Here is an 11,074-nt window from a genome sequence, read left to right as displayed (position 1 = left end):
TAGAGATAAAACTGTCCTTTTGCCCGTTTTTGTTGCAGTCCAGGTCCTGCATATCGATTTAGGGCCTGTTTAGGCCTGGTTTGGTTTACGCTGCTTATTTTTAGCACCCGTCACATCGATATTTAGATACTATTAGATACTAATTAGAAGTATTAAACGTACACCAGTTTCACATGCTTATGCATAACCAACTTAAAATAAGCAAATAAGTTACTTATGAAACCAATCACTCTTGCTTATGGGGTTGCTTATTATAAGCAAATAAGCAACTCTTGGATTGCTTATGGTTGCTTATGGGGACTAAAAGGTGCACTTTACACCTCCTGCTCTCATTCAATGCACCCTACCCCTCTCTCTCTCCACCTCCCCCGTCACCACTCACCAACGCCGCCGCCCTCCGCGCCACCCGCCGCTCGCCGCCGCTCCCGCCTGCCACCCGCCTCCGCGCAGACCCGCTGGCGCTAGATTTACAAGAGCGGCTGCGTCGAGCGCCCGCTCGTGCCGCCACCGGTCGGGCCCGACCTGGACGCCACCATGGGCGTCGACTCCAGGGACGTCGACCTCGGCTCCTGCTCCATTCGCCTCTACCTGCCACCCCAAGCCGCAGCCGCGCTCCGCTGGGCACTCTCCGGCGCCGCCCCAACCAGAGAGAGAAAGCGGCCGCGGGGAGCCATGCGCACGACGCGATGTGGCTCGGCTGTCATGGCCGCGCGCCCCCTTTCGCCGCGCCGCGATGCTTGCCCCGGGCCCCCTTTCTGCGCGTGCCCGTCGCACGACGTGCGTGCGGCGTCGCCACCGTGGCACGGGTCGCCTTCACTTCGCCGTGCGGCCGCGACAGCCGTGGTGCGCGCTGCCGCCAAGCATCCGGATGCGAGTGGCCTCGTCACTGAATCAGGGCGCCGAGTGATTAGTTAGGGAAATTAGCATCGCGGCATCCTCGTTTCGTGCGGCCCGTTCGTTCGCACGGGAGATGGATGGGTTAGGTCCCAACACACGCCTGCCTAATTGGAGGGGTAGCAACACAAGGGGCAAATATGACAATGTCCATCTCATTCATGCTCATAAGCAAGGATATCCAAACAGCTAGACTAAAAATAAGCAACTTCAAATAAGCAACTTTAAGTTACTTATAATAAGCAACTCTAACCAAACATGCCCTTAAACACTGCAGCCATTGAATTGAATTGAAGTTGTGTTCGCATTCCGTGGACGGCACAAGTCGAACAGGCATTGGAGCTGCCCTAAGAACAGGCTAACACTGTGTATGACCATCTATTAAAGCACTCCCTATATGATAAATGCTTATGCTAGTACCAAGAACGTGTATGGCTGTTTTAGTGTTAGATCGTCTAAATCCTCTATTTTAACAAAATCTACCTCATTGAAAAACGATTTGGGCTGAATAGTTTATTGGGCCTGACCATATGCGGTCCAGCTTGATCTGACGGGCTTAGCAAGCTGTAGAGAGAGAGCCCATAAAACGGAGTCCGCCAAGGAGCCCAATTGTCTTATGGGCTGAATCCGATCAAGATGCAAGTTCACACTTCCTTCACAGCCCCGTTGAAAACCACTTTTCTAAAATTTCGTTCGAGAAAACACCTTATGAAGTCTCAGGTCTCAGCCTTTCTAACGAGATCTATTCAGCTTACGTGAGAGATTTAAATCTGTTTTTTCTTCCGGGTTAGGACTAGCACCCCGTGGTTGCCTATGTTATGTTAGTTGCATCCTGCATCTTCCTCGTCATTGTTGCATGCTATTTTTGTTTTTTGAAATGAACGTGGTAGGAGCTCTGCCTTTCAATTAAGAGGGAAAGAGAGTACTTATTTACAGATCACAGTGGACCTTCTGCCCAAAGAGTGGCAATACACACATGGATGCGCCAAAAACAAATTCACCCGGGATTGAACTGAAGGCATGCTTGAATTGTTCTATGCACTCTCTGGTCCTTTCGGCCACCTGCATGGCAGTCGAGTACACGTTGTCGAAAATACGTCGGTTTCTCTCTTTCCACAAGTTCCACATGATGTAAATAGCTATTCCATTAAAAGCTCGCCTCTGGTCCTTCGGCACCCTCATTGCCATCGCTTCCCACCACTCACCGATGCTGTCGTAATTGCCGGGCTGGTTGTTCTGGGAGAGCGGGAAGTTTTCCCAAGTGGAAACTTGGTTCCATACGCCTGGGAGAAAGGGCAGAGCAAGCAAAGATGTTGTCCCTTTTCCAGAGGGCCATTGCATAGCGAACAGCTATGATGTGGCCAGCCGCGCAATGCCAGGTTGTCCGATGTTAGGATTTTGTTTTGGATTAGGATCCAAGTGAAGAGCTTGCACTTATTTTCTGCTCGGGCTTGCCAAACGAGAGAAGGTTTGAGTTGGCGGTAGGATCCAATGAATTGTGCGCAGTAAGCTAATTTTGTGGAGTATTGTCCGTTGCTAGTCCACCTCCAGGTGATTGAATCAGATTCCCCTGTATGCAACTGCACATCCTGTATGCGAATCCAGAGCGAGACAAATTCCTCAACATGCGTCGTAGACTTGATCTTGTCACGCAGAGATTTGACCCAGGCATTGTTCCTTACTTCTTGTTCCGCCGTTTTGTTTTTTCGTTTCACTAGCTCAAAAAGGTGCGGCCCTAGGTTTCTCAGTGCCTCGCCATCTAACCAGCTGTGGTGCTAGAATTTTTCCTTCTTTCCATTGCCAATGGTCACTGTGGTGGATGCATTGAAGAGGAAGCGACCTGTCTCGTTGCATGGGACCTCCATGCCGACCCATGCTTTATCATCCTCTTTCCATTCTTGCCAGAGCCAGCGCAAGCGTAGAGCCCTACCGAGTTTGTCGAGGTCAATCACTCCAAGACCTCCCATATCCTTGGGCTTGCTGACCGTCGGCCAGTTTACCAAGCAATGGCCGCCGTTTGTATTGCCGCTCCCCTTCCACAGGAAGGATCTTCGAATTTTGTCGATTTTCTTTCTTGCCCAAGCTGCTAGAGGGAAGATTGTCAGGTGGTAGATTGGCATGGATGAAACGACTGAGGTGACCAAGGTCAGTCGTCCAGCTTTGTTCAAGAGGCGCCCCTTCCATCCAGGGAGGCGGCTAGCAATTTTCTCAATGAGCGGCTGCACATGTATTTTTTGCAGGGTTCTTGTGTGCAGCTGCAGTCCAAGGTAGCGGCATGGGAAGGTTGAGCGGGCACCTGGAAACGGCTGTAGCACAATGTCTAGATCAATGTGTTCGCATCTGATCGGGTGTATGGAGCTCTTTTCAAAATTGGTAACCAGGCCCGTCACATTACCAAAGGCCTGTAGGATGTCTTTTACTGCTTGTATTTCATTTTAGTTTGGGTTGATGAAGGTCGCAGCATCATCGGCGTAAAGCGAGGTCCGAAGTTTGGTTGTTGCAAGAGGGAGAGGCGTGAGGATTCCTTGCTGTGTTGCTAGGTCCAGGACCTTTTGGAGGGGATTGATCGCTAGAATGAAGAGCATAGGCAATAGCGGGTCACCCTGTCGCATTCCCCGCTTGTGGCTGAATCTGTCTCCCTGTTGGCCATTTAGGAGTGCTCTTGACGATGCCATGCCAAAGAGGATAGAGATCCACCTGCGCCAGCGAGCTCCGAAGCCAAGTGCCTGAAGGACTTCTAGGAGGTAGCTCCAGTTTATGGTGTCAAAAGCTTTTTGGATGTCGAGTTTCATGAAAAGGGTCGGTGTTCTGGTTTTCTGTAAGCGCCTCACCGTGTTCTGAACGTAAAGGAAATTATCTTGAATGCAGCGTCTCTTGATGAAGGAGCTTTGGCATTTGGAGACCAGGTTATTAAGGTGAGGTGCGAGTCTGTTTGCCAGCATTTTGGAGAAGATTTTTGCAATACTGTGTATCAAGCTGATTGGCCTTAATCCCCCACTTTCAAGGAATCTAGCTTTTTTGGGATGAGGATTATATTCGCCGTATTCAGTAGGTCGAAGTGCTGGTCATTCATGTTGTAGAGTTGAATAAAAGCAGCTGTAAGGTCATCTTCGACAATTTCCCAACACGCTTTGAAGGTGGCTGTGAACCCGTCGGGCCCTGGGGCCTTGTCACCCGGCATGGAAAAGATGGTCTCTTTAATCTCCTCCTGGGAGAAGGGGGTTTCAATGGAGGAGAGGTCCTGGAGCTGGTATCCAAGCGTAGACCAATTGAAAGTTGCTGGCCTATTAGGGCAGGATCCGAGGTGTTGTGTTCTGTAATAACCTTTTCCTTCTCTTCATGGGAGAACACAATGCCATTGTCAGTCTGCAAGAGTTGGATGTAGTTTTTCCTTGATCTTGCATTAGCTCGAAATGGAAGAATTTTGTGTTGGCATCCCCAAGCCGGATATTCGTAATCCGGGATCGTTGGCGACTCCTTGATTTTTCTATGAGGGCCAAACCCACCGAGCGGGAATTGAGGCGTCTTAGCAGGTCAAGTTCTTCTGGGGTGAGGTCTCTGTCCTCTTGCGCAGTTTCAAGCTGTAGGATGACTTCCCTGACCACGGCCAATTGTAGTCTCGTGTTGCCGATCTTTGTTTTTTCGCCAATTCTTGATACTCTTCATGGTGCGTGCCATCTTGATGTGTAGGCGTTTTAAGGGCTGGGTTGAGTGCACTGGCTTGTTCCAAGCCGTATGTACTGCCTCCTAGAAGCCCTCCATACGGACCCAAAAGTTTTCGAAACGGAAGTGGTTGTTTGGCGCTTGGCTAAGCTCTCCGTGAAGCAACAGAGGTGTGTGGTCTGACATTTGGAAGGGGAGAGAGTGGAGGTAGCATGTCGGAAAGATGAGCTCCCATTCTGTTGTGCAAAAAATCCTGTCAATGCGAGTTAGAGTTGGGTTGTCTTGCCCGTTGCTCCATGTGAACCTTCGGCCGTTCAAGCGGATTTCCTTTAGATGCAGTGTATCTAATGTCGCTTTGAAGGAGCCCATCAGCCGAGGGTTTAGATTGGAGTTATTTTTATCTGCCGCTTGGTATATAAGGTTGAAATCGCCGAGTACGAGCCATCGTTCATGACCCTGGTCCGCGAGGTCCTTTAGTTCTTGCAAGAAACAGATTTTATCCGCATCAGTTTGGGGGCCATAAACCACAGTAATCCACCAATCTAAGCCGTCAGCCTTCATTGTGATCTTTGCAGTGATTGTGTTGGTCGTGGTGGAGGAGTTTGTTAGGGAGAAGTAATCCTCAGAGACAGCTAGAAGGATGCCACCTCTAGTTTGTGTAGCTGGGAGAGCAGCGAAGTTGTTCACAAATTTTGCACCCAACGTGCGCGCAATCGTAGGCTGATCCACCAGAGCTAACTTTGTCTCCTGGAGGCATACAATAGTGCCTTTTGTTTCACGTACCAGGTCCTGCACCGAATCTCGACGGGCGCCGTCGTTCAGGCCACGGACGTTCCAGTTGAGGATTTTGCAGTTACGTTGCGACATCAGGAACCAGAAAGGACCCCGGAGAGGAGAGACGAGCCATACAAACGTAGGAATACATTGCAAATTTCAGACGTGAACAGCAATACTTAAGCACAGTTGTCGCAACGATCGGTCGTGGCCTCGCGAGCTGAAGGCCGCTGGCGGCGAGGGGATGCCGAGTCGTCGATGACACTGCTGAGGCGACGCACAGGAAGCCAGACGTGCAGACTCTTGGTGGCTGGAGGCCCCTGGCTGCCACCAAGAGGCTGGGCGCCTGGTTACAGAAGCATAAGCAGCAACAAAAGTAGTAGCAGACATGGCGACGGAGTAGAGAACACTTGCTGGAGAGGACGCGTCCTTGGCGTTCGGAAAAAGGTTGTCGTATCATCATCCTTGGACCTTGGGGGACCCTTAGCTTGCGACAAGCGTCTAGGCTGCTCGCACCTGAACTGCCGTTGCTCCATCTAGCCCGCAGAGTGCCACCAAGGCCTTGATTACCAGGTCAGTTAAGGGACCTCTAAACAGGCTGATGAAACGTTGCAGGTCCTCTTCTGGTGACTTTTCTTCATCCGGAGTGATCCCCAGGCGCTTCATGAGCACTTGCCGCGCCCGGCTATGCGCATCCCCCAGCGGCCAGGTCATGGCAGCCTATCTCGCACTCTGGCGAGTCGGCTCCTTAGGAGTCTTCTTGGCTCTGTGCGGCGTAGCTTGCTGCTGTTGGTGCTTTGGGAGCAGCGGCGGGTCGACGGGGCGGGTGATGCTGTCGATGAATGATCCTGTCGATGGCGCCACTACTGCTTCAGTCGCCAGCCGGGGCAGCTGATCCTCACTCACCAATGCTGGTGGCAAGGCTACCACCGCTACTTCAGTCGCCAGCCGGGGCAGCTGATCCTCATTCACCAATGTCGTTGGCGAGGCCGCCGGTTCTGGTGGAGTTGCCAGTGAAGGCGTTGTTGTTGCAGCTGTTGGAGATAGCAGTGCAGCGGTGTCGTTGCCGGCTGCTTGATGCCGGGGTGGAGTGCGAGTGGGTGATGTCGGCAGTCTGGTGCTCAGGGGAGAAGTGGTGTTCGTCGTTCCTCATTGCAGGCAGTATGGACCGCAGCTCTGAGTGTACCTGGTGGGTGCTGAGATGAGCGGTGGTCGTTGTCTTCCCCAGCATCATGACCGGGCGGCTTGCAGCTCTGACGCCCCTCAGGTGTTGCTTCGCGTGGACGGTGTCGTGGCTGCGGTTCAGAGCGTGCCCGCCGTTCAGCGGGACGGTGCAGATGCCGTTCGCGGCTGCGGCCGCGTTCTCCACGCGCCGTCCGCCATGCCGTGCCGCCGGCGCCAAGGAGCGAGCCGTGCTCGACGGCCTAGTCCTGGCTGGCCGGCTGGTTGTCATCATACCGGCGGCGTCCGCCTCCCGCAGCGTTCCTGTCATGGTACCCGTGCCTCGACTCCGAGCGGTCACGGTCCCGCCCTTTGGGCGCGCGCGAGAGGCTGCGGAAGAGGCGCGTGCTCCAGTTGTCCTCTTCGCGGCCGCGGCGGTCGTAGTCGTCGTCGTCTCGGTGGTGCCTGCTCTAATGGTCTGCCGGGGGAGGGTCGTGCCGATCCCGTGGTGCGCGCTCCCCGTCGACGACACGGCAATGCCACTTGTAGTCGTGGAGCGTTGCCCGCCCGTCTCTGTCCGGGGGGTCCTCCCTGAGGTCGAGATGCACAATCACCTGGAAGGTGAGGCCGCGCCGGCCAGGACCCGAGCTCGGAGGAGGTACCATGCCGTCATGCACTGCAATCCCACTATTGGTCAACGTCAGCCATGTTACCTTAGGGATGAGAGATGGATTCTTGGTCCAAGCCCAGAGGTTGAGGGCTCGTGTGTCTTCCCGAAGAAGTGAGTTTTCCTCGACGGAGGGGTGTTTGGGAGAAGGAGGTTAAATTTAGCCCCCGTCACATCGAATGTTTGAACTATTAAACCTAGACTAATTAAAAAACTAATTACACAACCTCTAGGCTAAATCGCGAGACGAATCTATTAAGCCTAATTAGTCCATGATTTGACAATGTGGTGCTACGGTAACCATTCGCTAATGATGGATTAATTAGGCTTAATAGATTCGTCTCGCGATTTAGCCCAGGGGTTCTGCAATTAGTTTTGTAATTAGCTTATGTTTAGTCCTTCTAATTAGTATCCGACATCCGATGTGATAGGGCTAAAGTTTAGCCCCTGATATCCAAACGCCCCGTAGTGCAGGTGAGGCAATATAAGGTGAGGCAGGGACCCTCTCCAAATCAATTCAATCCAACCAATACACAAGACGTAGAGTATTACGCTATTCAGCGGCTCGAACCTATCTAAGTCATGTGTCTACATTTACCTTCGAGTTCCTTATCTCGATGAGCTTCACTAACTAAAACACTACCTCGAGCACCCCCTTAATAGGTTGCCAGGTCTAAACACTGATTGCTGGTGCGTCAGGTAGGGGCTCTCGCTGAGAATCCACTGGCGAACTCGATGTCACAAGTCATCATCAAGCTAATTGTCGGGTTTGAAGCAGACACGACATTCGTCTTCGATTCCTGGGTATGCGTCGCAGACAACGCTGGAAATTTCCGCCGCCACATTGCGTCAACCCTGGAGAAGAAACAACAAACCATGAAGCTCCAGCGTCAAGATCCAAAGGATCTCATCAAGAATTTTGGCAATTTTTCAATTTCTGACCTAGTCAGAGGTAGGGGGGACGGGTCTGAGTACAACTCGACTTTTTTCACCGGTCGAATTAAACTCTATGAGCCAGCGCATAAGCCATCGTGTGAGTCGGATTACCACCAGAATCAATTCCCGTTTGGACTCCGCAACACGACTAGTAGTTATCACGCTACCCTGTCTAGATCACAATCCGATACGGATACGATCAAGGACTTCGAGTACTATTCAGACTTGGATGAGAAAACTCCTTTATCAGGTCCACAACAGGACTTGGTAATAATATCAATCCCCAAGACAGATTTGTTTATTGGCCCAACATGAAGCCACCTGCTCTCGTCAAGAATGACAATTCACGCATCATCGCCTACCTCGACACTCTCCCATACCAGGAGGGAACTCCTCTGTCGCCCATCTATGAGGAAGGCGACACCACACAAGTCATCACTTCAAGCTCGGGAAACTATTTCTCAGAACGAGAACTCTTCGCTTTCATTACTGGACAAGAGGACGAAGAAAAAGAGCAACAGGACAGAAACCCACGACATGAGCGTCAACCAGATGGCATCTTGGAGGATGAGCTCACCGCCAACATTGTCGGAGAAAAGACTGAAGCTCAAAGAACTCGATGATGAGCAAGGAATGTCGCAAGAGCAGAGGGCCGTCGCCGCCTTGCAGCAGACCTACCAATCCAGAACTTGGATAACACCTTTGAAGCAGTTCAAACGCGTGACCATCATACTCCCCTAGCTACCGTCGCATCTATTGATCTCATAACCCGCTTGATGCCTCAGAACAAGTACACCAGACAGTTGGCTCAACTGACAGAACTCGCGTATGAACAACTTGATCAGCAGAATTCGATACAGTCAATCCAACGCTCCCCATCCCAGCGTAGTCAACATGGCAGCAGCCATGGAGGCCTTTCGTCAAAACCAAGAACTCGGAGGCGCCAAACAAATCCAAGCTGGAGCTGAAGGTAGTCAGGCAGGACCCTCAGGTGGTCGTGGCCACCATGGGGCTAACTCAGAACCCGAACACCTAGCAGAAGACCTCCGCAACAAAATCAACGCCAGCCACGATGCCTGTACCATCATCGACGGACGGCGCCGCGAGCGTGAGCAAAAAATCAAACACCCAGGAGATGATTCTGACGGGTTCCCCGTCTTCTCAAGACATGTGAGGAGGATAATTCTACCCAAAAAGTTCAAACCTCTGGGTATCACCAAGTACGATGGCAAGCAGGATCCAGTCCAATTGCTACTGTGGTACTCGCTATCAGTACAAGTAGTTGGGGGAAACAACGACACCAAAGTCATCTACTTCCCTATCTGTATGGAGGTAACACCACTCACATGGCTTGAATCATTGGATAAGAACTCTATCGACTCGTGGAAGGACCTCAAGATAGCATTCACTAACAACTACGCAGGGGTAATGCAGTGTACTGGCAATAGAATCGACTTGTCCCAGGTCAAGCAACAAGAAGGTGAGACCCTGCGGAGCTACTTACGTCATTTTTTCGACAAGAAGGCCACAATCGTGGATATCACCGAGCGTGACGTCATTGACTGTTTCCAGAACGGCCTCCACGATCACCGGATGTTCCAGGACTTCGGCAGAAAATGCCCCACTGATGTAAAATCCCTCGAGATCATGATATAGATGTGGGCATATGAAGAAGACAAAGAGATCGAAAGGTTTGAGTCCAATCGCAACAAAGGCCAGAACAACAACAATCACAACAATGACCAATGCAACAACAAGAACCACAACAATCGCCCCAACAATGACAACCGAAATAACTACTCAGGAGGTTACAACCGCAAATGCAAGCCAGACAACATTGTCGCTGCAATTTCGTAGTCGTCCAAGAAACGTGACGGCAGAAATCAAGACAAGCCCTTGTTCAACGAGCTCTTGAAGAACTAATGCCCATGGCATTCATACCACAAGCACTCTACGATAGATTGTTTCAGTCTACGAAGAGTCATGAAGGACCTACCAGAGCCATCTGGTACCAAAGATAAGGGCAATGCCAAGGAAGACGAAGATGATGGTGACAATGGCAAATTCCAGAATCCATCCAACACCATCAACGTCATCTTCGGCGGAACTTCGGGTACTGCTACTAACCGGTCCCGGAAGCTCACTCTTCGAGAGACAATGTCCATTGAACATGCAATGCCAATGTTCCTCAAATGGTCCGAGGTGCCAATTACCTTCTCCAGGAAGGACCAATGGAATAGTTTCTCAGACCCATGACGGTATCCCCTCATCTTGGACCCAATTGTCGCTAGCTCTAGACTTACTAAAGTACTCATCGATGGCGGTAACGGTCTCAACGTACTGTTCGCCAAGACACTGAAGAAGATGGGCCTCGACATCATCGACATGCTCACCCCAACGAGGTCTCCGTTCTATGGGATTGTCCCAGGAAATGCGGCTGTACCCATCAGATAGGTGGTTTTGCCAGTTACCTTTGGGACCAAAGAACACTACCGGACAGAATACATCCGTTTGAGGTGGCGGATTTTGAAACATCATACCATACCATCCTCGGAAGATCAGCATTGGCTAAACTCATGACCATCCTGTACTACGTATACTTAGTACTCAAGATGCTGGGACCCAAGGGAGTACTCTCCCTGCGGGGAGACTTGAAGAGGTCATATGACTACGACACCAAAGCTGTGAAGCTAGCAGCAACTATCCAAGTACTAAATTTGATGATGCAAGTCTTCGCCACATCCAAGAAGCTGTCCCTGACAAAGCTCGAGATCGCAAAAAAGAAGTCGGGTACAACCAAGGTCAAGCCGACAAGTGAAGTAGACGTCAAAGCCATTGACCTTGAGACTAGTGATAGCTCCAAGACAGCCCTGATTGGCATAGGGCTGGATCCTAAATAGGAAAACGCGCTCATCAACTTCCTTCGGGCCAATCGAGACATCTTCGTGTGGGAACTAGTGGACATGCTGGGGGTGCCCA

This window comes from Setaria italica, chromosome III (assembly GCF_000263155.2).
Source record: "Setaria italica strain Yugu1 chromosome III, Setaria_italica_v2.0, whole genome shotgun sequence".
In the NCBI taxonomy this organism is placed as follows: domain Eukaryota; kingdom Viridiplantae; phylum Streptophyta; class Magnoliopsida; order Poales; family Poaceae; genus Setaria; species Setaria italica.
Note: the sequence above shows the minus strand (reverse complement) of the source record.